Source organism: Balaenoptera acutorostrata, chromosome X (genome assembly GCF_949987535.1).
Source record: "Balaenoptera acutorostrata chromosome X, mBalAcu1.1, whole genome shotgun sequence".
NCBI lineage: Eukaryota > Metazoa > Chordata > Mammalia > Artiodactyla > Balaenopteridae > Balaenoptera > Balaenoptera acutorostrata.
In genome coordinates, this window is record NC_080085.1 from 45,016,015 (window position 1) to 45,043,111 (window position 27,097).

The following is a 27,097-nucleotide window of genomic DNA, read 5'->3' on the forward strand; positions in this document are numbered from 1 at the left end:
ATATCTTTTATCTATATATAGATCTCTTTTATTTATATATAGATAATCTTTTGTTTATCTGTAGTAATGTGAATCTCCCAGCTTTGTTACTATTCTTCAAGTTTGTCTTGGCTTTTCTTCTCCCTTTGTATTTCTAAGTCCATTTTAGAATCACCTTGCCAATGTCCACTGCGAAAAGAAGCTGCTAGGATTTTTATTGGAATTGTATAGAATTTGTAGTGAGAATCTGGAGAATATTTACATCTTTACAATTGAATCTTCCAATCAAGAACATGGTATTTATTTGGAAATTCTTAAATTTCTCTGAGTAATATTTTGTACATTACTGTGCAGAAACCTTGCACTCCTTTCATTAGATTCATTCATTCATTTGTATTTGGTGTTTTCATGCTATTTTATGTGGTGTGGTTTCAATTTTTTCCCATTTGTTGGTTGCTGATCTACAGAAAAATGATAGTCTTTATATATTAACCCTGACCCTGTGACCTTTCTAAACTCATTTATTCTAAGAGCTTTGTAGGTTCTTTGGGATTGTATATGTACATAAGTATGTCAACTGTGAATAAAAACATTTTAATTCCTTCCTTTGCAATCGAATTTATTTTAAGAACAAGGATTATCCTGTAACTTTCTTTTCATGTAATGTCCTTGCCACTTGTGCTCTATTGGAGGGATAATAAATTCTGTAGAAATTTCTCAGCGTTGATCATTATAAGAGGAATCTCCAGTACAATTTGAGAATAAGAAAAGAGAAGTTAACCTGGCAGCACAACTTCTGGAAATTAATCCTAAGGGGAAAAAGTCAGATATGAATAAGAAGTTTATATACAAAATACCTGTTACAACTGTATTTAGAAAATGAAATATTACAAATTAATTGTCTATGTAAGACTTTCCAATTATTCCCATTCAACCTTCTATGGATAAATTAACCATTTTTGGCAGCAGCAGGTGTCAAGAAGAACAGGTAAGACAGCAGACCGCCATAATGGCTAACAACTCCCACCAAATCAAATGAACCACTAAGAAAAGCATGCCACCCTCTCCCAAGTTAGATTCTCATCTAATAATAACAGAAATATGAAATTTGGGCTTAAATAACCTGCTTATTTTACTTTGATCCTACTCAGAAGGACACTGCTAGAGTAAGAAGAAACCAGTAGAACTTTAAATGAGCATGTAGAATGGCATAATAGATTGGTGTCTGTAGGAGGCCCAAGCAAGGAAGGATGATAAGGGTGCATTTGAAGTTTAGCAGGAGTTGAGTCCAATTTATTTTCATATGAGTTTTGCACTGATCCAGCATTATCTGTTAAAAAGTCTTTCCTAAGTACTTCAGGTTTGAGATGCACAGAGCTGGAAGGAGCATCATTCTTACCCATAAAACAAGACAATGAGCTAGGAAAAGTTCAAAATAATGACTTTTGGGGAACCTTTCTGAAAACAGAACTTCTACCACAAAATCTAGTGATAGACAGATTCTTTCAGGTAGAAAGATAACCCATGCATTTGCTTACCTGGGACAGACACTGCCCAAATACCAAGTAAGCCAGAAGGAAGATTAAATTAGAAATTTGTAGCACGTTACTAAACACTGAGTGGGGGCTACCAGCAGAGTGTGAGGTCCATTGGAGGCCCCACACTGTCTTATGAAGTTTTTCTCTAAGGTGCCCACAAGGAAGATCTGGGAGAATCCTTAGAAAATTCAACCTTAACACCACCTCCTTGATCCCCTACTACCATGCTATAAAACCTAGAATAAAAACAACAGTGGAAAACAGTTGGTAGAGCTGCAAAGAGATAGAATCTCTGTGGGGAGTAGCACAAAAGGAAGATGCAAAGACAAAATCAAGATATCAATGTAGCAAATTATGTTTCTGGTTCACATAGAATATCCATAGCAACAACAAACTTCAATCCCATCCCAATTCCGCAGTACATTGGCAAAAATTCCCATAATAAAGGCCTAGAAAAAGGAAAATCATGCTCATTAACAAGTATAAAAATATTATTTATGTCTACTCTTGTATCTACTGCCCTATACATGTCCAGCTTTCATTAAAAAAGCATGAAATATACCCCCCAAAAACAAAATAAGACATATTCTGAAGAGAGAAGGTAAACAGTAGAACCAGACCTAGGTTTGACACAGATGTTGGAACTATCAGAAGGAATTAAAGATAACAATGACTAATATATTAAAATCTGTAAGAAGAAAAGCAGACACACTAAGTATCAGATAAATAATTTTATCAGGGAGCTGAAAACTATGAGAAAAAAATCAAATGGAAATGGTAGAAATAAAAACACAGTAGCAAAGATGAAGAATGCTTTCAATGGACTTGTCAGTAGGCTCAATATACCCAAGAGAAGAACTAATGAATTTGCCAAATGTACTTAGAAATATTGGAAACTGAAGCACAAAGTGGAAAAAGAGTAAAAAAATCAAAACAGAGCAACCAAGATCTGTGAGATAATATCAAACAGTGTAATATAATGCACATTTCTCTTTTAATTTTTTAAGTTGGGTTGTTTCTCCCCATCTTTATTGGAGTATAACTACTTTACAATGTTGTGTTAGTTGCTGCTGTATAACAAAGTGAATCAGTTATATGTATACATATATCCCCATATCCCCTCCTTCTTGCGCTTCCTTCCCACACTCCTTATCCCACCCCTCTAGGTGGTTACAAAGCACCGAGCTGATCTCCCTGTGCTATGTGGCTGCTTCTCACTAGCTATCTATTTTATATTTGGTAGTGTATATATGTCAATGCTACTCTTTCACTTCGTCCCAGCTTGCGTTTCCCACTCCCGTGTCATCAAGTCCATTCTCTAAGTCTGCGTCTTTATTCCTGTCCTGCCCCTAGGTTCATGAGAACCATCTTTTTTTTAGATTCCTTGTATATGTGTTAACATATGGTATTTGTTTTTCTCTTTCTGACTTACTTCACTCTCTATGACAAACTCTAGGTCCATCCACCTCACAACAAATAACTCAATTTCGTTTCTTTTTATGGCTGAGCAATATTCCATTGTATATATGTGCCACTTCTTCTTTATCCATTCATCTGTCAGTGGACACTTAGGTTGCTTCCATGTTCTGGCTACTGTAAATAGTACTGCAATGAACATTGTGGTACATGTCTGCTTTTGAAACATGGTTTTCTCAGGGTATATGCCCAGTAGTGGGATTGCTAGGTCATATGGTAGTTCTATTTTTAGTTTTTTAGGAACCTCTGGACTGTTCTCCATAGTGGCTGTGTCAATTTACATTCCCACCAACAGTGCAAGAGGGTTCCCTTTTCTCCACACCCTCTCCAGCATTTATTGTTTCTAGATTTTTTGATGATGGCCATTCTGACCGGTGTGAGATGATATCTCATTGAAGTTTTGATTTGCATTTCTCTAATGATTAGTGATATTCAGCATCCTTTCATGTGTTTGTTGGCAATCTGTATATCTTCTTTGGAGAAATGTCTATTTAGGTCGTCCACCCATTTTTGGATTGGGTTACTTGTTTTCTGATATTGAGCTGCATGTGCTGCTTGTATATTTTGGAGATAAATCCTTTGTCAGTTGCTTCATTTGCAAATATTTTCTCCCATTCTGAGAGTTGTCTTTTTGGCTTGTTTATGGTTTTCTTTGCTGTGCAAAAGCTTTTAAGTTTCATTAAGTCCCATTTGTTTATTTTTGTTTTTATTTCCATTTCTCTAGGAGGTGGGTCAAAAGGGATCTTGCTGTGATTTATGTCATAGAGTGTTCTTCCTGTGTTTTCCTCTAAGAGTTTTATAGTGTCTGACATTACATTTACTTCTTTGATACATTTTGAATTTATTTTTGTGTATAGTGTTAGGAAGTGTTCTAACTTCATTCTTTTCCATGTAGCTGTCCAGTTTTCCCAGCACCACTTATTGAAGAGGCTGTCTCTTCTCCATTGTATATCCTTGACTCCTTTGTCAAAGATAAGGTGATCATATGTGCATGGGTTTATCTCTGGGCTTTCTATCCTGTTCCACTGATCTATATTTCTGTTTTTGTGCCAGTACCATACTGCCTGATTACTGTAGGTTTGTAATATAGTCTGAAGTCAGGGAGCCTGATTCCTCCAGCTCCATTTTTTCTTTTTCAAGATTGGTTTGGCTATTTGGGGTCTTTTGTGTTTCCATACAAATTGTAAAATTTTTTGTCCTAGTGCTGTGAAAAATGCCATTGATAGTTTGACAGGGATTGCAATGAATCTGTAGATTGCTTTGGGTAGTATAGTCATTTTCAAATTGTTGATTCTTCCAATCCAAGAACATGGTATATCTCTCCAACTCTTTGTATCGTTTTAAATTTCTTTCATCAGTTTCTTATAGTTTTCTGCATACAGGTCTTTTGTCTCCTTAGGAAGGTTTATTCCTAGGTATTTTATTTTTTTTGTTGCAATGGTAAATGGGAGTGTTTTCTTAATTTCTATTTCAGGTTTTTCATCATTAGTATATAGGAATGCATGAGATTTCTGTTCATTTTGTATCCTGCTACTTTACCAAATTCATTGATTAGATCTAGCAGTTTTCTGGTAGCATCTTTAGGATTCTCTATGTGTAGTATCATGTCATCTGCAAACAGTGACATTTCTATTTCGTCTTTTCTGATTTGGAATCATGTTATTTCTTTTTCTTCTCTGATTGCTGTGGCTAAAACTTCCAAAACTATGCTGAATAATAGCAGTGAGAGTGGGCAACCCTGTCTTGTTCCTGATCTTAGAGGAAATGGTGCTCTTTTTCACCTTTGAGAACGATGGTGGCTGTGGGTTTGTCTTATATGGCCTTTATTATGTTGAGGTAAGTTCCCTCTGTGCCTACTTTCTGGACAGTTTTTATCAAAAATGGGTGGTGAATTTTGTCAAAAGCTTTTTTTGCATCTATTCAGATTATCATATGGTTTTTATCCTTCAATTTGTTACTATGGTGTATCACATTGATTGATTTGCGAATACTGAAGAATCCTTGCATTCCTGGGGTAAACCCCACTTGATCATGGTTTATGATCCTTTTAATGTGCTGTTGGATTCTGTTTGCTCATATTTTGTTGAGGATTTTTTCATCTATGTTCATCAGTGCTATTGGTCTGTAGTTTTCTTTTTCTGTGACATCTTTGTCTGGTTTTGGTATCAGGGTGATGGTGGCCTCATAGAATGAGTTGGGGAGTGTTCCTCCCTCTCCTATGTTTTGGAAGAGTTTGAGAAGGATAGTTGTTAGGTCTTCTCTAAATGTTTGATAGAATTCGCCAGTGAAGCCATCTGGTCCTGGGCTTTTGTTTGTTGGAAGATTTTTAATCACAGTTTCAATTTCAGTGCTTGTGAATTGTTTGTTCATATTTTCTATTTCTTCCTGGTTCAGTATTGGAAGGTTACTCCTTTCTAAGGATTTGTCCATTTCTTCCAGATTGTCCATTTTATTGGCATATAGTTGCTAGGTAGTAATCTCTCATGGTTCTTTGTATTTCTGCAGTGTCAATTGTTACTTCTCCTTTTTCATTTCTAATTCTATGGTTTTGAGTCTTTTCTTTTTTTTTCTTGATGAGTCTGGCTAATGGTTTATCTATTTTGTTGATCTTATCCAAGAATCAGCTTTTAGTTTTTTTTGATCTTTGCTATTGTTTCCTTTATTTCTGCTCTGATCTTTATGGTTTGTTTCCTTCTGCTAACATTGGAGGGTTTTTTTGTTTGTTCTTCTTTCTCTGATTGCTTTAGGTGTAATGTTAGGTTGTTTATTTGAGATTTTTCTTGTTCTTGAGGTAGGATTGTATTGCTATAAATTTCCCTCTTAGAATTGCTTTTGCTGCATCCCATAGGTTTTGGGTCATCATGTTTTCATTGTCATTTGTTTCTAGGTATTTTTTGATTTCCTCTTTGATTTCTTCAATGATTTCTTCGTTATTTAGTTGTTTATTGTTTAGCCTCCATGTGTTTGTATTTTTTACAGGGTTTTTTTTGCCTGTAATTGATATCAAGGCTCATAGCATTGTGGTCAGAAAAGATACTTGATACAATTTCAATTTTCTTAAATTTACCAAGGCTTGATTTATGACCCAAGATATGATCTATCCTGGATAAATGTTCCATGAGCGCTTGAGAAGAAAGTGTATTCTGTTGGTTTTGGATGGTATGTCCTATAAATATCAATTAAGTCTATCTGGTCTAATGTGTCTTTTAAAGCTCGTGTTTCCTTATTTATTTTCTGTTTGGATGATATGTCTATTGGTGGATGTTGGGTGTTAACATACCCTACTATTATTGTGTTACTGTCAATTTCCCCCTTTTTATAATTCATACTTAGAATTCCAGAAGGAGGAGGAATAAAAAGACATAAAATATTTGAAAAAATAACGACCAATATTTTCCAAAATCAATGAGAGACAAGAAGTCACTAATCCAAGAGGCTCAGAAAGCACCTCCTATAGGGTAAATACCAAAATAAAACCACGTCAGGCATATCATACCCAAACTGTTGAAAACCAAAGACAACGAGAAAATCTTGAAGGTAGCCAAGGATTGGGTGGGGCACATTGCCTGTAAAGAAATAGGAATAATAATTACATCAGAATTCTCATCATGAATCATGCAAGAATACAAATCATAGAAAGTACATGGTCAGATCATAATTGAATTAAACTAAAAATCAATAACAAAAATATAGAAGATCCTCAAGTATTTGTAAACTAAACAACAAATTTCTTTTTTTTTTTTTAAGGATTTTCTTATTTATTTATTTATTTATTTATTTATTTATTTTTGGCTGTGTTGGGTCTTCGGTTCGTGCGAGGGCTTTCTCCAGTTGCGGCAAGCGGGGGCCACTCTTCATCGCGGTGCGGGGACCGCTCTTCATCGCGGTGCGCGGGCCTTTCTCTATCGCGGCCCCTCCCGTCGCGGGGCACAGGCTCCAGACGCGCAGGCTCAGCAATTGTGGCTCACGGGCCCAGCTGCTCCGTGGCATGTGGGATCTTCCCAGACCAGGGCTCGAACCCGTGTCCCCTGCATTAGCAGGCAGATTCTCAACCACTGCGCCACCAGGGAAGCCCAACAACAAATTTCTTAATAACTCATGGGTCAAAAAATGAGTCTCAATTTAAAAATAATTTGAACTGAACGAAAGTGAAAGTATATCAAAATTTGTGGAATATAGCTAAATCCATGCTTACAGGGAAATTTATAATGTTAAATGCACGTATTAAAAAGAAGGAATATCTAAGAACCAGTAATCTAGACTTCAACCTCAATAATGTAGAGAAAGGAGAACAAATTAAACCTAAAATAAGCATAAGTCTGGAAATAATAAAGATTAGAGTAGAAATTACTGAAATGGGAAGCAGAAAACAGAGAAAATCAATGTGATAAACCTCTAATGAGGCTGAAAAAAAATGGCTCAAATCCACTATCAAGTATGAAACAGGGAAAATTACTACTGATTCCACAGGATATTAAGGAGATACTGTCAACTGCCCTATACCGATAAATTCAATAATTTAGATGAAATGGACCAATTCCTTGAATGATACAAACAACCAAAATTCACTGAATGTCTGAATAACTTTATGAAATAAATTAAGTTTTTAGTTAAATACTTTTCAAATAATATTTCTCCAGGACCAGATTATTTCACTGGGAAATTCTACCAAACTTTTAACAAAGAAATGCTACCAACGTTATGCATTATCTTCCAGAAAGTAAAAGAAGAAGTAACACTTCTTAAAACTTTTTATGTAGTTAGCATTCCAATAATAAACCACCAGACATAATATTGCAAGAATATAAAAGTAGAGAACAGTAGTCCTCTTGAACATACACACAAATATTTTCAACAATATATTTGGAAATCAAATCCTACAATATATAAAAAGATAATACATTACAATGAAATTCAATTCATCTGAGGAATGCAAGCTGGTTCAACATTTGAAAATGAATAGATATAATTCATCAAATTAGACTAAAAATAAAAAAACTATTATCTCAATAAATACAGAAAAAACAATTGACAAAATTCAACATCCATTCATGATAAAAATGCCCAGCAAACTAGGAAAACATTGGAAGTTTCCTAAGATAATAAAAAGTACCTATATAAAACCTAAAGCCAGGTGGTTTGGGGAAGATGGCAGAGGAGCAACATGTGGAGATTGCTTTCTTCCCCAGAGATACATCAATAATACATCTACATGTGGAACACACACTGAACGCTGGCAGAAGACCTCAGACTTCCAAGAAGGCAAGAAAATCCCCATGTAACTGGGTAGGGCAAAAGAAAAAAGGAAAAAAAAAGAGACAAAGGAATCAGGAAGGGACCTGTGTCTCTGGGGAGGGAGCTATGAAAGAGGAAAAGTTTCCACATACTAGGAAGCCCCCACTGGCAGGGAAGGGAGTGGGGGGACCTTTGGAGCCTCAGAGGAGAGCACAGCAACAGGGTTGTGGACAGAAAAGTGGAAAGAATCCCGCACAGAGGATCGGTGCTGACCAGCACTCTGCAGCCTGAGACTCTTGTCTGCTCGCCTGCCAGAGCAGGTGGGGGCTGGGAGCTGAGGCTCAGGCTTTGGAGGTCAGACCCCAGGGAGAGAACTGGGGTTGGCTGTGTGAAGACAGTCTGAGGGGGGCTAGTGCACCACAGCTAGCCAGGGGGGGAGTCCAGGAAAAGACCTGGGCCTACTGGAGAGGCAAGAGACCATTGTTTCAGGGGTGCGTGAGGAGAGGGGTAGGCCCGCTATAGGACCTTCTTTCTCCTTGTGCTCACAGAATGCAGGGCACCGCCTACATGAGCTCCAGGGGCGGGTGTGAACCACAGCTGTTACCTTGGACCCCAGAGGCGGGTCCTCTACCACTGCTGCTGCTGCCACCCAAGGGTCCTGTGAGCAAGCACAGGTCACTACCCACACCTTCCTGGGAGCCTGTGCAGCCCACCACTGCCGAGGGTCCTGTGATCAGGCGGCAACTTCCCTGGGAGAGTGAACGGCACGCCTCAGGCATTTCCAACTTCCTGCTGGCCGCTGCTGCCACAGGCACTCCCCGCACATCACAATTGTGACTGCCGTATCCTTCCCTCTCCCCAGCCTGAGTGAGCAAGTGAGCCCTAATCAGCGGCTGGCTTTTCCCCCTCTTGCCTGGGTGGGGAACAGATGCCTGAGGGTGACCCACATGCAGAGGTGGGACCAAAACCAAAGCTGAACTCCAGAGGTGGTGAGACCAAAGAAAAGAAAGGGAAATCTATCCATGCAGCTGCAGGAGCAGTGGATTAACCCCCTGCAATTGGCTTGGTAAACCCTGCATCTGTGGAATACCTGAATAGACAATGAGTGTTCCTACAATTGAGGCTGTGGACTTTGGGGCAACTGTGGACTTTGGAGGCAAATACACACAGCAATAAGGCCAGTTCAGAGTCTGAGCTGGCTCCACAGTGCCCACAGCAGGTCCAGAGACCTCCCTAGAGTTTGCATTCTGTTTTTGATTTGTTTTTGGTTTTTTGTTTTTGTTAGTTTAGTTTTTAGCATTTGCTTTCATTTTAGGATTCTTTGTTTAGTTGCTCTCTTTTTTGTTTTCTCCTTTTAAAATTTATTTATTTATTTATTTATTTATTTATTTATTTATTTACTGTGTGTGTGTGTGTGTGTTTCTTTGTGTGTTTTTGTCTGTTTTGTTTTGCTTTTACCATTTGTCTGGGGGTCTTGTTCATCTGTTCATTTTTTTTTTCCTTTTTCTTCCATGCCGTGTGGCTTGCAGGGTCTTGGTACTCTAGACAGGGGTAGGGCCTGAGCCTCTGAGGTGGGTGAGCCGAGTCCAGGACGTTGGACCACCAGAGAGCTCCTGAAACCAGGGAACATTAATTGGCAAGAGCTCTCCAAGAGGTCTCCATCTCAACACCAAAACCCGGCTCCACCTAACAGCCAGCAAGCTCCAGTGCTGGACGCATCATGCCAAACAACTAGCAAGACAGGAACACAAAACCGCCCATTAGCACACAGGCTTTCTAAAGTCATACTAAGCTCACAGACACCACAAAACTTGCCACTGGACGTGGCCCTGAGCAAGAGAGGGACAAGATCCAGCTCCACCCAACAGAATGCAGGTACCAGTCACCCCCCACCACGAAGCCTACACAAGGCACTGGACCAAACACACCCACTGGGGGCAGACACTAGAAGTAAGAGGAACTACAACTATGCAGCCTGCAGAAAGGAGACCCCAAACACATTAAGTTAAACAAAATGAGAAGACAGAGAAATATGCTGCAGATGAAGGAGCAAGGTAAAAACCCATAAGACCAAACAACTGAAGAGGAAATAGGCAGTCTACCCGAAAAAGAATTCAGAGTAATGATAGGAAAGATGATCCAAAATCTTGGGAATAGAATGAAAATACAAGAAACGTTTAACAAGGACCTAGAAGAACTAAAGAACAAACAAACAATGATTAACAAAACAATAACTGAAAATCTAAATACTCTAGAAGGAATCAATAGCAGAATAACTGAGGCAGAATGGATAAGTGAGCTGGAAGATAGAATGGTGCAAATAACTGCCGAGGAGCAGGATAAAGAAAAAGAATGAAAAGAATTGAGGACAGTCTCAGAGACATCTGGGATAACATTAAACGCACCAACATTTGAATTATAGGGGTCCTAGAAGAAGAGAAAGAGAAAGGGTCTGAGAAAATATTTGAAGAGATTATAGTCGAAAACTTCCCTAACATAGGAAAGGAAATAGTCTATGAAGCCCAGGAAGCGCAGAGAGTTCCATACAGGATAAACCCAAGGAGAAACATGCCAAGACAAGTATGAATCAAACTAACAAAAATGAAATACAAAGAAAAAATATTAAAAGCAGCAAGGGAAAAGCAAAAAATAACACACAAGGGAATCCCCATAAGGTTATCAGCTGATTTTTCAGCAGAAACTCTGCAGGCTGGAAGGGAATGGCAGAATATATTTAAGGTGATGAAAAGGAAAAACCTACAACCAATATTACTCTACCCAGCAAAGCTCTCATTCAGATTTGATGGAGAAATGAAAAAAAAAAAAACTAGCACTCTGAATCCAACAATACATTAAAAGTATCATACACCATGATCAAGTGGGATTTATCCCAGGGATGCAAGGATTCTTCAATATACACAAATCAATCAATGTGATGCACCATATTAACAAATTGATGAATAAAAACCACATGATCATCCCATATGATCATCTCAATAGATGCAGAAAAATCTTTTGACAACATTCAACACCCATTTATGATAAAAACTCTCCAGAAAGTGGACATAGAGGAAACCTACCTCAACATAACAAAGGCCATATATGACAAACCCACAGCTAACATGATACTTAATGGTGAAAAGCTGAAAGCATATCCTCTAAGATCAGGAACAAGACAAGGATGTCTACCCTCACCACTTTTATTCAACATAGTTTTGGAAGCCCTAGCTATGGCAATCAGAGAAGAAAAAGAAATTAAATTAATCCAAATTGGAAAAGAAAAAGTTAAACTGTCACTGTTTGCAGATGACATTTTCTATAAATTGAAAATCCTAAAGATGTTACCAGAAAACTGCTAGAGCTCCTCAATGAATTTGGTAAAGTTTCAGGTTACAAAGTTAATACACAGAAATCTGTTGCATTTCTATACACTAACAATGAAAGATCAGAAAGAGAAATTCAAGAAACAATCCCATTTACCATCCCATCAAAAAGAATAAAATATATAGGAATAAACCTACCTAAGGAGACAAAAGACCTGTACTCTGAAAACTATAAGACACTGATAAAAGAAATCGAAGATGACACAAACAGATGGAAAGATATACCATGTTCTTGTACCGAAATAATCAATATTGTCAAAATGACTATACTACCCAATGCAATCTACAGATTCAATGCAATCCCTATCAAATTACCAATGGCATTTTTCACAGAACTAGAACAAAAATCTTAAAATTTGTATGGAAATACAAAAGACCCTGAATAGCCAAAGCAATCTTGAGAAAGAAAAACCGGGCTGGAGGAATCACGCTCCCTGACTTCAGTTGATATTACAAAGCTATAGTCATCAAAACAGTATGGTATTGCCACAAAAATAGAAATTTAGATCAATGGAACAAGATAGAAAGCTCAGAAATAAACCCACGCACCTATGGTCAATTAATCTACAACAAAGGAGGCAAGACTGTACAATGGGGGACAGACAGTCTCTTCAATAAATAGTGCTGGGAAAACTGGACAGCTACATGTAAAAAAATAAAATTAGAGCATTCTTTAACATCATACACAACTGTAAGCTCAAAATGGGTTAAAGACCTAAATATGAGACCAAGCTCTATAATATTCTTACAGGAAAACTTAGGCAGAACACTCTGACAAAAATCACAGCAATATCTTTTTTGATCTGTCCCCCAGAGTAATGGAAGTAAAAACAAAAATAAACAAATGGGACCTAATTAAACTCAAAAGATTTTGCACAGCAAAGGAAACCATAAACAAAACAAAAAGACAACACATAAATTGGGAGAAAATATTTGCAAATGATGTGACTGACAAGAGATTAGTCTCCAGAATTTGCAAACAGCTCTTGTGGCTTAATATCATCACAACAAAGAACCCAATCAAAAATGGGCAGAAGACCTAAATAGAAATTTCTCTAAAGACATACAGATGGCCAAGAGGCAAAAAAAATATGTTCAACATCATTAATTATTAGAGAAATGCGAATCGAAACTACAATATCACCTCACAGCAGTCAAAATGGCTATCACCAAAAAATCCACAAACAATAAATGCTGAGGGGGTGTGGAATGAAGGGAACCCTCCTACACTGTTGGTGGGAGTGTAATTTGGTACAGCCACTATAGAGAACAGTATGGAGGTTCCCTAAAAAACTAAAAATAGAGCTACCATATGATCCTGCAATCCCACTTCTGGGCATATATCTGGAGAAAAACGTGGTTTGAAAGGATACATGCACCCCAATGTTCATTGCAGCACTGTTTACAATAGCCAGGACATGGAAGCAACCTAAATGTCCATCGATGGAGGAATGGATACAGAAGATGGGTACATATATACAATGGAATATTACTCAGCCATAAAAAAATAATGAAACAATGCCATCTACAGCAACATGGATGGACCTAGAGATTGTCATACTGAATGAAGTATGTCAAACAGAGAAAGGGAAATATCGTATTATATCACTTATATGCAGAATCTAAAAAGAAATGATACAAATGAACTTATTCACAAAACAGAAACAGACTCACAGACTTAGAGAACAAACTTATGGTTACCAAGGGGGAAGTGTGTGAGAAGGGATAGTTAGGGAGTTTGGGCTTGACATGTACACACTGCTGTATTTAAAATGGATAACCAACAAGGACCTACTGTATAGCACAGGGACCTCTGCTCAATATTAAGTAACAACTAAATGCAAAAAGAATTTGAAAAAGAATAGATACATATATATGTATAACTGAATCACTTTGCTGTACATCTGGAACTATCACAACATTGTTAATCAACTATACTCCAATATAAAACAAAACTTTCTAAAAAATAAAGTTTTCACAAAAAGGCAAAGGAAGCAGAATAGTGAAGGAACTCCTGAGAAAAAATAAATCATGTTGAAAGTGTTATACTATTTGATTTTAAGACATATTGTAAAGCTACAATAATCAAGATAGTGTGGCTCTGGCAAATGGATAGACACATAGATCAATGGAACAGAATAGAGTCCAGAAGTAGACTCACAGAAATATTATCAACGGATTTTTGACAAAGATGGAAAGGCAATTCAAAAAGATAGTCTTTTCAACAAAAGATGCTGGTAAATTTGTATATCCATAAGAATAAAAAACCCAACAACAACAAAGCCTCTCAACATATATCTCACACCTTATACACAATTTAACTCAAAATGGGTCATAGACCCAAATGTAAGAGGTAAAACTTCTAAGAAAATATAGGAGAAAATCTGTCTGACCTTGGGTTTGGCAGTGAGTTTTTAGATATCACACCAATAGCATGATCTATAAAATATTTTAAAGATGATAAAATGCATCTTACCAAATTTTAAAACGTGCTCTGTGAAAGACACTTATAAGAGAATAAAAAGCCAGACTAGAGGAAAATATTGCATATATCTGATAAAAGGCTTATATCCATAATATATAAGAACTTTTAAAATGCAAGAATAGGGGCTTCCCTGGTAGCGCAGTGGTTAAGAACCTGCCTGTCAATGCAGGGGATACGGGTTTGAGTCCTGGTCTGGGAAGATCCCACATGCCGCAAAGCAACAAAGCCCATGTGCCACAACTACTGAGCCTGTGCTCTAGAGCCCATGAGCCACAAATTCTGAGCCCACACACCACAGCTACTGGAGCCCACATGCTCTAGGGCCTGTGCTCTGCAACAAGAGAAGCCACCACAATGAGAAGCCTGCACACCGCAACCAAGAGTAGCCCCTGCTCGCGACAACTAGAGAAAGCCCATGCGCAGCAATGAAGACCCAATGCTACCAAAAAAAAAAGAAGAAACAATCCAATTAAAAAATGGGCAAAAGATCTGAACAGACTCTTCACCAAAGATTTACAGATTTCATACAAGCATATGGAAAATGCTCAAAATCATTTGTCATTAGGTAAATGGCAGTTAACGTTACAATAGTATACCATTATATGCCATTGCAATTGCTAAAAACAAAACAAAACAAACAAGAAAAACACACCTGACATTCCAAATGCTGAAGAAAATGCATAAGACCAGGGACTCCCATTCACTGCTGGTGAGAATTCAAAACAGTACAATCACTTTGACAAAGAGTTTAGCAGTTTCTTATCATGTTAAACATACAGTTACCACTTGACTGAACAGTCCCACGCCTGAGTATTTATTAAAGTGAATTGAAAATTTATGCACACACAAAGTTCCTATATGCAAATGTTTAAAGCAGATTTATTTATAATTGCCAAAAACTGAAAATAACCAAAATGTCTTTCAATAGATATTTGGAAATAGACACTGTGGTACATCCTGAGAAATAGAAAGAAACAAACTATTGACTGTGAAGCTATTGATTCACACAAAAACATGGTTAAATCTTAAATGCCTTTTATTAAGTGAAAGTAGCCAGATCTAGATGGCTACCTATTGTCTGATTCTGTTTATATGATATTGTGGAAATATCAAATATATAGAGGTCTCCCAGGAGTTATGGGAGGGGAATGGTTGACTACAATGGGAGATTTATAGAGCTAGAACTGTTGTATATGGTCTTGGAGTGGTAGACACATGATATCATGCATTTGTAAAAATCTGTCTAGAGAATATTATTGTATGTAAAATTTTTAAAAATTAAGAAGTTGTGATATTCTAGTAAGGAATGCAGACTGTGATAAATGAATCTAATATCCAAAATAGGTAAATACATAGAAACAGAAAACAGATTGATTGTTGCTAGGAGATGGGTGGAAGGGGCATGAATGGTAGTTGCTTAATGAGTGTAATGGTTGGTTTTATGTATCAACTTGCCTAGGCTATAGTATCCAGTTATTTAATCAAATGCTAATCTAGATGTTGCTGTGAAGGTATTTTGAGATATGGTTAATATCTACAATCAGTTAACTTGAATTAGGAGATTACCTTTGATAACAAGGGTGGGCCTCATTCAATCAATGTAAAAGCCTAAAGAGCAAAAACTCAGGATTCCTTGCTTGTTTACCTATAGGAAGAAGAAATTATTCCTGAAGACTGTAACATCAGCTCCTACCAGAGAGAGTCCAGTCTGTAACCTATTCTCTAGATTTTGGACTTGCCAGTCCACACAATTACATAGGCCATTTCCATGATAAAATAATACAAAGTGTTGATGCTTCATAATTTTGTCTAAGCATAGGCAAACAAGGTCACTCTGCCACCCACAAAATATCATACATTCCTCTCTTGATCATTAGTTGAATGCTACTACTTTACCAATTACAAATTTAGCTTCATTCTAGTCTGAACTCCCTTTACTTAAGATTTATTTAGCTACTTAATCATAGAGTTGCCCCTGCTTTCTAAAAGCATCCAAAATAGAGTGAATTCTCCTTTCCTTAGACCCTCCCACAAATCTTCCAACCAAAGCCCCAATCCTATGATATGTTCTTTCTGAACCTCTCTTCCTGAGATACCCCATGACTCTCTTAGGTCTTTTTAAAATTTTTCTTAGCAATATTTTGTAGTTTAGAGTGTAGATGTTTTATACACTTTCACTAGATTTATTTCTATGTATTTGATTTTGTTGGTGTTATTGTAAATGGCATTTTTTGACTGTACCCATTTTATTGAAAGTTCTATTAAATTCCCATTTTGTTGTTATAGAGAAAGGGGCTGGATGCCAAAGGTCATACAAATAGTAAATGGCAGAGCTGAGACTCATAAACACTCACTGATTGATTAATGAATTGATTGATTCAAGGAATTGCTCTTTATTATCTATGTAATTGGCAAAGATTAGAATAGAACTGAATGCTTTGCTGATGCAGTTAGATGTGCATTCCCAGGTAGCTCTGCTATGAGTACATATTGGGACAACCTTTCTTTAAAGAATTGGGCACTATATAGGAGGTGTCTAAAATATCCCCATTTCCCCCAAAATCCCAACTCTAGGAATCTACCCTGTATGCAATCCAGTGTCAAACAATGGTCGACTGACTAAATTACTTTGCATCCATACAATAGAGTACTCTGTGTCCATTAATAATTTATCTACAAATGATATTTAAAGACAGAGAAAACACTCGATAAAATATTAAGTGAAAAAATAGGATACAAAGTTTGATTGTAGAATGCATTTTAAAAAATAAGAAACAAGGAAAGTAAATGGCATTATTTTATGGCATTATTTTAAAAGCTATTGTCCAATGTTTGTTTATTACTAGTGTATAGAGATACATTTGATTTTTGTTTATTGACCTTGTATCCTGCAACCTTGTTAAACATACGACTCTATATTTTGTGATTTTTCATAGTATAGCTCTTTCCTACACTCTTAAATTCTGTGTCTTTATATTTCAAGTGTTTTTCATGTATGCACTGTGTATTTGGGTCTTGCTTATTTGTCCAACCTAAAAATATATGCTTTTTAATTGGAATGTTTATTCCATTTCCATTTAATGCAAATACTCACACATTTGTGTTTAAGTTTACCATCTTGCTATTTCTTTTCTATTCATGAATTTTTTCCCTTGCTTCTCAGTTTCTCACTTCCTTTTTAGATGAATTGAGAGGTGTCCGTGTTGTATTTTATTTTCTCTTTTGAGCTATATTAGCTATAAATCTTTGTTATATTATATATTATATAGCTAATATACTATATTAGCTATAACTCCTTGAAAATAAAAGGATAAAAATATACTATGCAAAAAATACTGAGGAACTGTTTATACTAATATCAGACAAAGTAGACTTTAGGACAGAAAAATGTTACTAGAGACAAGGAAAGATGTTTTATAATGATAAAACAGTCAATTCAGCAGAAAGATATAACAATCATAAACATATATGCACTTAACAACAGAGCTCCAAGACACATGAGGCAAACACTGACAGAAATGAAAGAAGAAGTAGATCATTCAACAATGATAACTCACCTTCAGTAATGGATAGGACAATTAGACAGAGAATTAATAAAGATATAGATGACTTAACCCTATTTCTATAGACAATATTTGTGATTTCCCCTCCAAATTCAAGGGTTGAAACCTAATCCTCAATGTGATAGTATTTGCAGGTGGGACTTTTGGGAGATGAGTAGGTCATGACAATGGAGTCTTCATTAATAAGGGATGTAGTACCCTTATAAAAGAGACTGCAAAGGGCAACTTTGTCCCATCCACTTCATGAGGACACAGTAAAAAACAGCCATTTATGAACCAGGAAGCAGGTCCTCACCAGACACCAAATTTGCCAGTGCCTTGATGTTGGATTTCCCAGCCTCCAGAACTGTGAGAAATAAATGTTTGTTGTTTAAGTCATCCAGTCCACGGTATTTTTGTCATAGCACCCCAAACATGCTAACACACTTATCAACCAATTTGACCTAAGGGACATATATTGAACACTCCACCCAAGAACAGCAGATTAAATATTTTTCTCAAGCACACATGAACATATTCCAGAATAGGTCATATGGGAGACACTAAAACAAGTCAATAGTTCTAAAAGGAAAGAAATCATACAATGAAAATTATACAATCAGAAAGTTATACAGTCACAATGGAGTTAAATTAAAAATCAACCAAAGAAGAAACTACAAGTGGAAAGGGAAAACATATTTTGAGCTGAACGAAAATGAAAACACAGCATAGGAAAATTTGTGGTATAAAGCTAAAGCAGTGTTTATAGGCAAATTTATAGCTTTCAATGCCTATATTAAAAAAGAAATAATATCTCAAGTCAAAAATCTCAGGTCTTACCTCAAGAATCTTGAAAGAGCAAATAAACCAAGAATGTGCATAAGGGAAGAAATAAAGATTAAGACAGAAATCAGTGAAATAGAAAGCAAAAAAATGAAACCAAAATTTGGTTCTTTGAAAATATAAACAAAATACACAAACTGTTAAGTAGACTAATCAAGGAAAACAGAGAGAAAACACAGATCACCATTGAAGAGTGAAAGTGGGACATTATCACTGAACATTCAGAAGTGAAGAGGATTAGAAAAGAACATATGAACAACTTTGTGATAACAAACTTGACAACTCAGATTAAATAGACAGATTCTTAGAAAGCTATACATTACTAAAAGTAACTCTAGAAGAAATAGAATCTCTGAATAAACCTATAACAAAGATATTGCATTAGTATATAAAACCTTTGCAGAAAGTAAAGCCCAGGCCCAGGTGGCCAATATGCTACAAACATTTCCAGGAAATACAGGAAGAGGGAACATATCCCAACTAATTCTAGAAGACCAAATCACCCTGATAGCAAAGCCAGTCAAGAGAATACAAAGAAAAGAACATTTCAGAACAACACTCATGTGTACCATTTAAAAAAAAAATCCATGCATAAGTGATATCACATGATATTTGTCTTTGGCTTATTTCACTTAGTATGATAATCTCTAGGTCCATCCATGTTGCTGCAAATGGCATTATTTCATTCTTTTTTATGGCTGAGTAATATTCCATTGTATATATGTACCACATTTTCTTTATCCATTCCTCTGTTTATGGACACTTAGGCTGCTTCCATGTCTTGCCTATTGTAAGTAGTGTTGCTATGAATGTTGAGATGTATATATCTTTTCGAATTATAGTTTTCTCTGGCTATATGCCCAGGAGTGGGATTGCAGGATCATGTGGTAGCTCTATTTTTAGTTTTTAAAGGAACCACCATACTGTTCTCCATAGTGGCTGTACCAATTTACATTCCCACCAACAGTGTAAGAGGGTTCTTTTTCTCCGCACCCTTCTCCAGCATTTATTATTTGTAGCTTTTTGATGATGGCCATTCTGAGTGGTGTGAGGTGATACCTCATTGTAGTTTTGACTTGCATTTCTCTAATAGTTAGCGATGTTGAGCATCTTTTCATGTGCCTTTTGGCCATCTGTATGTCTTCTTTGGAGAAATGTCTTTTTAGATCTTCTGCCCATGTTTGATTGGGTTGTTTGTTTTTTGATATAGAGCTGTATGAGCTGTTTGTATATTTTGGAGATTAATCCCTTGTCAGTTGCATATTTCCTCCCATTCTGTAGGTTGTTTTTTGTTTTGTTTATTATGGTTTCCTTTGCTGTGCAAAATCTTTTAAGTTTAGTTAGGCCCCATTTGTTTTTTTTTTTTTGTTTTTATTTCCATTACTCTAGGAGACGGATCCAAAAAGATATTGCTGCAATTCATGTCAAAGACTGTTCCATGTTTTCCTCTAGGAGTTTTAGAGCATCTGGTCTTACATTTAGGTCTTTAATCAATTTCGAGTTTGTTTTGTGTATGGTGATAGAGAAAGTTCTAATTTCATTCTTTTACATGTAGCTGTCCAGTTTTCCAAGCACCACTTATTGGAGAGACTATCTTTTCTCCATTGTATATTCTTGCCTCCTTTGTCATAGATTAATTGACCATAGGTGCATGGGTTTATTTCTGGGCTTTCTATCCTGTTCCATTGGTCTATATTTCCATTTTTGTACCAGTGCCATACTGTTTTGATGACTGTAGCTTTGTAGTATAGACTGAAGTCAGGGAGCCTGATTCCTCCAGCTCTGTTTTTCTTTCTCAAGATTGCTTTGGCTATTTGGGGTCTTTTGTGTCTCCATACAAATTTTAAATTTTTTGTTCTCGTTTTGTGAAAAATGCCATTGGTGATTTGATAAGGATTGCATTTAATCTGTAGATTGAATTGAGTAGCATAGTCATTTTGATAATGTTGATTCTTCCAATCCAAAACATGGTATATCTTTCCATCTGTTTGTATCATCTTTGACTTCTTTTATCAGTGTCTTATAGATTTCAAAGTACAGGTCTTTTGCCTCATTCAGTAGGTTTATTCCTAGGTATTTTTTTTTGATGCAATGGCATATGAGATTGTTTCCTTAATTTATCTTTCTGACCTTTTGTTTTTAGTGCGTAGAAATGCAACAGATTTTTGTGTATTAATTTTGTATCCTGCAGCTTTATTGAATTCATTGATGAGCTTTAAAAGGGATACAAATGAACTTATTTACAGAACAGAAATAGACTCGCACACATAGAAAACAAACTTGTGGTTACCAAAGAGGGGTGGGGAAGAGATAAATTAGGAGTTTGGGATTAAAATATACACACTACTACATATAAAATAGATAACCAAAAAGGACCTACTGTATAGCACAGGGAACTATACTCAATATCTTGGAATAACCTATAATGGAAGAGAATGTAAAAAAAGAATATATATATGTACATATGTATAACTGAATCACTTTACTGCATACCTGAAACTAACACAGCATTGTAAATGAAATATATTTCAATAAAAATAAACAAACAAAAAGAACAATGCTCATGAATGTAGGTGAAAATTTCCTCAATAAAATATTAGCAGTATGAATCTTACAACATACTGATGGAAGAAATTTTCACATATTAGGTACGGGGAAGTCATTATGGCTTATACATGATTTAACTTGCACTTGAGGCTAACTAAAACAGTCTGTTTGTGTCCTGTAAAACATGCATTGTACATCTGCTTTAATCATTAAAGGGAAAATGCATTTTAACAATCAAAATGGAGTAACTATCATTCAGGCATTCAAAATAGAGCTAGGTGGCCATTGTGGATGTAGTTTCAGACATGTTCCTGTATTACCAAGAAATTGAATTTTCTGAACTGAAGGATAGCACCAGCCATTCTCAAAACAATATCTGCTAGTTTGCTTCTTGAATTTGTGTCTCCTGGACTACATTCCCCAGTTTGGCTCAAATGAAACCATTTTCTGTTGCTATTATTCATTGGTTAATTTTTTATTTCCACGGTAGGATTTAACTCAAGAATTCAAGGTAGATTTACATCCCCAAATCTATTGATATACAGCCCATATTAATAGAATAAAGGACAAAAACAACCTGGTGGCATCAATAGACATAGAAAAAGTACTTGGCAAAACCTAACACCCATTCAGAATTTTTTAAAAGTCCTAGAAAACTCAGAGTGGAAGGTAACTTGCTCAATGTGAAAAAAAGAACTTTATAGAAAACCTTAAAGGAACATTATACTTAGACGGGAAAGATTGAATGCTTTCCTCACAAGATCACAAGCAAGATGAGGATATACTTTTTCAACTCTCCTGTTTAACGTTGGATTGGAAGTTATAACCAATGCAAGCAGAAAAGAAAAAGATATAAATGATATCCTGTTTGAAAAGAAAGAAGGAAAACCCTTTATTCACAGACAATGTGATCTTATATGTAGAAAAAAGTAAGGAATTCACAAAATATTATTACAAATACAAACAACTACAGAAAGGTCAGAGGATACAAGATAAATATACAAAAATAAATTGTGTTTCTTTATGCGATAGATTAACATTCTGATATTAAAATTAATAGTAGAGGGATTAGCCAAGATGGTGGAGTAAAAAGACCCCAAGCTCACCTCCTCTCACAGGCATGCCAAAATCACAACTATTTGCAGAACAACCATCAATGAAAAAGACCAGAACCTACCAGAAAAGATCTTCTACAACTACAGGTATAAAGAAGGAACCACAATGAGATGGGTAGGAGGGGCTGAGTTGTGATATATTCAAGTCCCATGCCACTGGGTGGGCAACCCACATACAGGAGATTACAATTGCAGAGGTTCTCCCAAAGGAGTGGGTGTCCTGCACCAGGAAGGTGAGCCCCCAGAACGTTGGCTTTGAAGACAAATGGGGCTTACTTTTGGGAGTCCCAGAGGGTTGGGAGAAATAGAGACTTCACTCTTAGAGTGCACTTGAAATCTCACAAGCTCCAGGACCTAGGACAGAAGCAGTAATTTGATAGAAGCCTGCGTCAAACCTACCTGCTCATCTTGGAGATTCTCCAAGAGAAGCAGGAGGAAACTGCAGCTCACCCTGGGGACATAGACACTGGTGGCAGCCATTTTGGGGAGTTCCTTCTATGACGTGGACACTGGTGCTGAGAAATGCTATTTTGGAATCCTCCTTCTATTGGTAACTTATTAGCACCAGTACCCATCTCTGCCCTGGCCCTACAGACTATAGGCACCAGTGCTGGGACACCTCAGGCCAAGCAACTGTATACAGACATAGTCCTACCCCCCAGTGTACGGGCTGCCTTAAGAGCCACTGAGCCGACATTTGTCCCCGGACATGGCCCTGCACAGGAGAGGGCCCAAGACTGGGACCCACACACCAGTGTGCAGACACTAGACTCGAGACCCTTAGGACTCTCCAGGAAGAGACCCTGGGACACAGCTCCACCAACCAGTGGGCAGGCACCAGCCCCATAATCTCCTGGTCCCAAGCCCCACACTCCAGGGAGCCTGTGTTAGCCTTGGGACCAGCCTCACCCACCAGAGGGCACACACCAGCCACAAGAAAATGCAGCCCCACAGTCTGTGGACCCAGCCCACCCACCAGCTAACCAGACTCTGCCCTGGGACCAGCTGGACCCCAGCCATGCCCCACAGTGAGGCTGCTCTATCATTAGGCGCAGCTTTACCCACCAGCAGGCACAAGAAAACCATAGCCCCATAGCCTATGGATTCAACCGACCCACTAGTAGGTGAGACCCTGCCCTGGAACCAGCTGGGACCTGGCCCCACCCACTAGCAGGCCAACACAAGCTTCAAGAAACCTCAGACCCCACAGCCAACTGTCTCAGAAACTGGCCCCACCCACCAGTAATCCAACACCTGCTCTGGCACCCCTGGTGTGCAATTAGACCCCAGGACACAGCTCTTCCAGCCAGTAGGCTGACACTAGTGCCAGGACCCGGCTTCACCCACCAGTGGGCTGGCAACATCCCCTGTGGTCTTCTCGACTTTGACTCTGCCCACCAGTAACCCAGCACTAGCCTTGGGGCCCCCCTGGTGTTCTGCAGTCAGTCACCAGTGACCCATTCCCACCAATCAGTGGCTAGCAGCATCCACATAAGGTAGGGCCTGGCAACCAACCAGACCAGGGGCCAGCTACGCCTACCAGACCACCCACATAGTCAGCCCATCACAACAGAAGGAACCATACAGCCCTCAAAGGGAGAACCCCTAGGGCATATAGCTCCGGTGATGAGAGAGAAGCGCACTGCTGGGATGCATAGGATGTCTTCTACAAAAGACCGCCTCTCCAAGGTGGGGAAATGTAAACAACCAACCAGGTACACAGAAATAAAAACAGCAAGTTAGACAAAATGAGGCAACAAAGGAGCATGTTCCAAACGAAGGAATAAGGTAAAACCCTAGAAGAAGAACTAAGTGAAATGAAGATGGGCAATCTACCTGAGAAAGAATTCAAGGTAGTGATTGTAAAGATGATCAAAGAACTGGGGAGAAGAATGGATGCACAGAGCGAGAATTTAGAAGTTTTTAACAATGAGTTAGAAAGTATAAAGAATGGCCAAACAAAGATGAAGAATACAATCACTGAAATGAAAAATACACTAAAAGGAATCAACTGTAGACTAAATGATAAAGAGGAACAGATCAATGACCTGGAAGACAGAGTAGCAGAAATCACAGATGCTGAACAGAAAAAAGAAAAAAAGGAAATAAACACACTAAGACACAGTGTAAGTAAAATGGCAAAAATTAAAGACAGAATATTGAAAGCAGCAAGTTTTCCTTTTCCCTTTTCCACAACACATCACATATAAGGGAGCTCCCATAATGTTATTAGCTTACTTTTCAGCAGAAATTCTGCAGGCCAGAAGGGAGTGGCATGATATACATTTAAAGTGATGAAAGGGGGAAACCTATAACCAAGAATACTCTAGCCGGCAAGGCTGTCATTCAGATTTGATGGAGAGATCAAAAGCTTTGTAGACAAGCAAAAGCTGAAAGAGTTCAGCATGACCAAACCAGCTTTACAGGAAATATTAAAGGAACTTCTCCAAGTGAAAAAGAAAAGGCCAAGCCAGAAACATGAAAATTGATGGTACAGATGAACCGGTTTGCAGGGCAGAAATAGAGACACAGATGTAGAGAACAAACGTATGGACACCAAGGGGGAAAGTGGCGGGGGGTAGTGTTGTTGTTGTGATGAATTGGGAGATTGGGATTGACATATATACACTAATATGTATAAAATGGATAACTAATAAGAACCTGCTGTATAAAAAAATAAATTTAAAAAGTCTATAAAAAAAAGAAACATGAAAATTGCAAAAGGAGAAAGCTCATCACTAAAGCAAACATAGTAAATGTAGGAAAGCTAGCAGGAAGGTTAAAAGACAAAAGCAGTAAAATCATCTATATCTAAAATAAGCAGTTAAGGGATACACGAAACAATTAGATGTAGAGTATGATATCAAGAACAGTCATCATGATACCTCAAGGCAACCCTGCCGCCTCCCTCTACTTCTAATTCTGAGCAGTTCATGGTTTGGGTTTTTATGGTTATCAGAAAGCATGCCCTCACTAGGATATTTTCTACAGCAGAAGGGTCCCTCACAACAACACTGGTCCAGTTATCTTTATAAAATATCCTTAGCAATGTTCTGGAAAGCCATGAGTGATTATATCAAAAGTAAATGAGCATAGGATGAAACAATTTGTTTGGTTAGTTAAGATAAACTGCAATCAGCTGGTTATCATATTACTACAGTGAAAATAACTTTCTTTCTGATCTCTTTTGTATTAGTCCAGAATCTCATTTTTAACATCTGTAGTTAAATCTTAAATTAACTTGCTTGGCCACAATGTTTTATGGATTTTCATTAAAAAGTGTGAGAAAAATGTGTTAATAAGCCTTTTAACCAACTTTGCAAGTAACTTTGCTGGCTCTATTGCACATATATAATGCTTTCTCTGATTTTCTTTGTTTCTCTGGATAAAGGAAATCACAGAGCTAATACTAATGGACAGAAACAATTTGAAAAAATGTACCAGCATTTATCTATCTTGTATATGCATATGCCTTTAGAGGTTATAATATCTGGCATGAAGTTAGGTTGTTTTAATACATGTTCTAAATTCTTTCAGGTTCTAGATTCTGTTCTTGTGCTATCTTGCATAAATCTTTTGAAACAACTTAGATAATGTGGTGGGAGGACAGAGTGGAAGTGAAGTAATTCTAATGTCTTAACACCGTTATTTCAGAGGTGGACCTAGTTCTTCAATACCTCACCTCGTATTTTTTATCAGGCCACTAGCAGCAAGGTGCGTTACTTTCAGTTTGTGGGGAAGTGAACACAAGTGATTCTTCTGTGTTTAGAAGAATCCAGCACTTGCCTTGCACATCATCTTCAAAAAAACTCCAAGGTTCTTCCTGAGGTACTGAGAATAGGGAAGTCTTATATTTATGTGAGAAGGGTTACTTCATTTCTAGGAATTCAAAGAAATTCAGGATACGAAGATCGGCTACACGAAGGTATATACAGCATTAAGTAAGGTACATGCGTGACAGGCACTTAATAAATATTTGTTGAATAAATGAAAAAAATGAATGGATGTACTTTTTAAAATAAGGAACCAATAATATAAAACTATCATACTACAAAAATAGTCATCATAAGGGGAGGAAGGTACAAATGCAGGATTGTTAAGATTCATTTGAAGTTAAGAGAACAGCAAGTTAAAACAATCATATATATATGTGTGTGTATATATCTATGTCTACATCTATATCTATATCTATCTATCTCTCTCTATATATGAGGGTATTATGCCAAGTGAAATAATTCAAAGACAAATATTATATGATATCACTTATATGTGGAGTCTAAAAAATAAAACAAACTAGTGAATATAACAAAACAGAAACAGACTCACAGATATAGAGAACAAACTAGAGGTTACTAGTGGAGAGAGTGAAGAGGGGAGGGGCAAGATAGGGGAATGGGATTAAGAGATACAAACTACTATGTATAAACTAGATAAGCAATAAAGATATATTGTATAACACAGGGAACTATAGCCATTACATTGTAATAATTTTTAATGGAGTATAATCTGGAAAAATACTGAATCACTATGCTGTACCTCTCTGATATATAATATTGTAAATCAACTATACTTCAATTAAAAACTTAAAAATAAAATAGTCTTTTTCTGATATGAATGTTACTACTCTCATTTTCTTGTCATTTCCATATTCATGAAATATCATTTTCCATCCCCTGACTTCAGTCTGTATGTGTCTTTAGCTCTGAAATGAGTCTCTAGCAAAGAGCATATAGATGGGTCTTATCCTATTGTTCAATCAACCATCCTATGTCTTTTGATTGGAGCATTTAGTCCATTGACATTTAAAGTGATTATTGTTGATAGGTATGTACTTATTGCTATTTGCAGTTTGTTTACTATTCACTTGTTTGTTTGTTTTTGTAGCTCTCTGTTCTTTTCTTCTTTTAGTCTCTTCCCTTGTGGTTTGATGATTTTCTTTAGTGGTTTGCTGGTG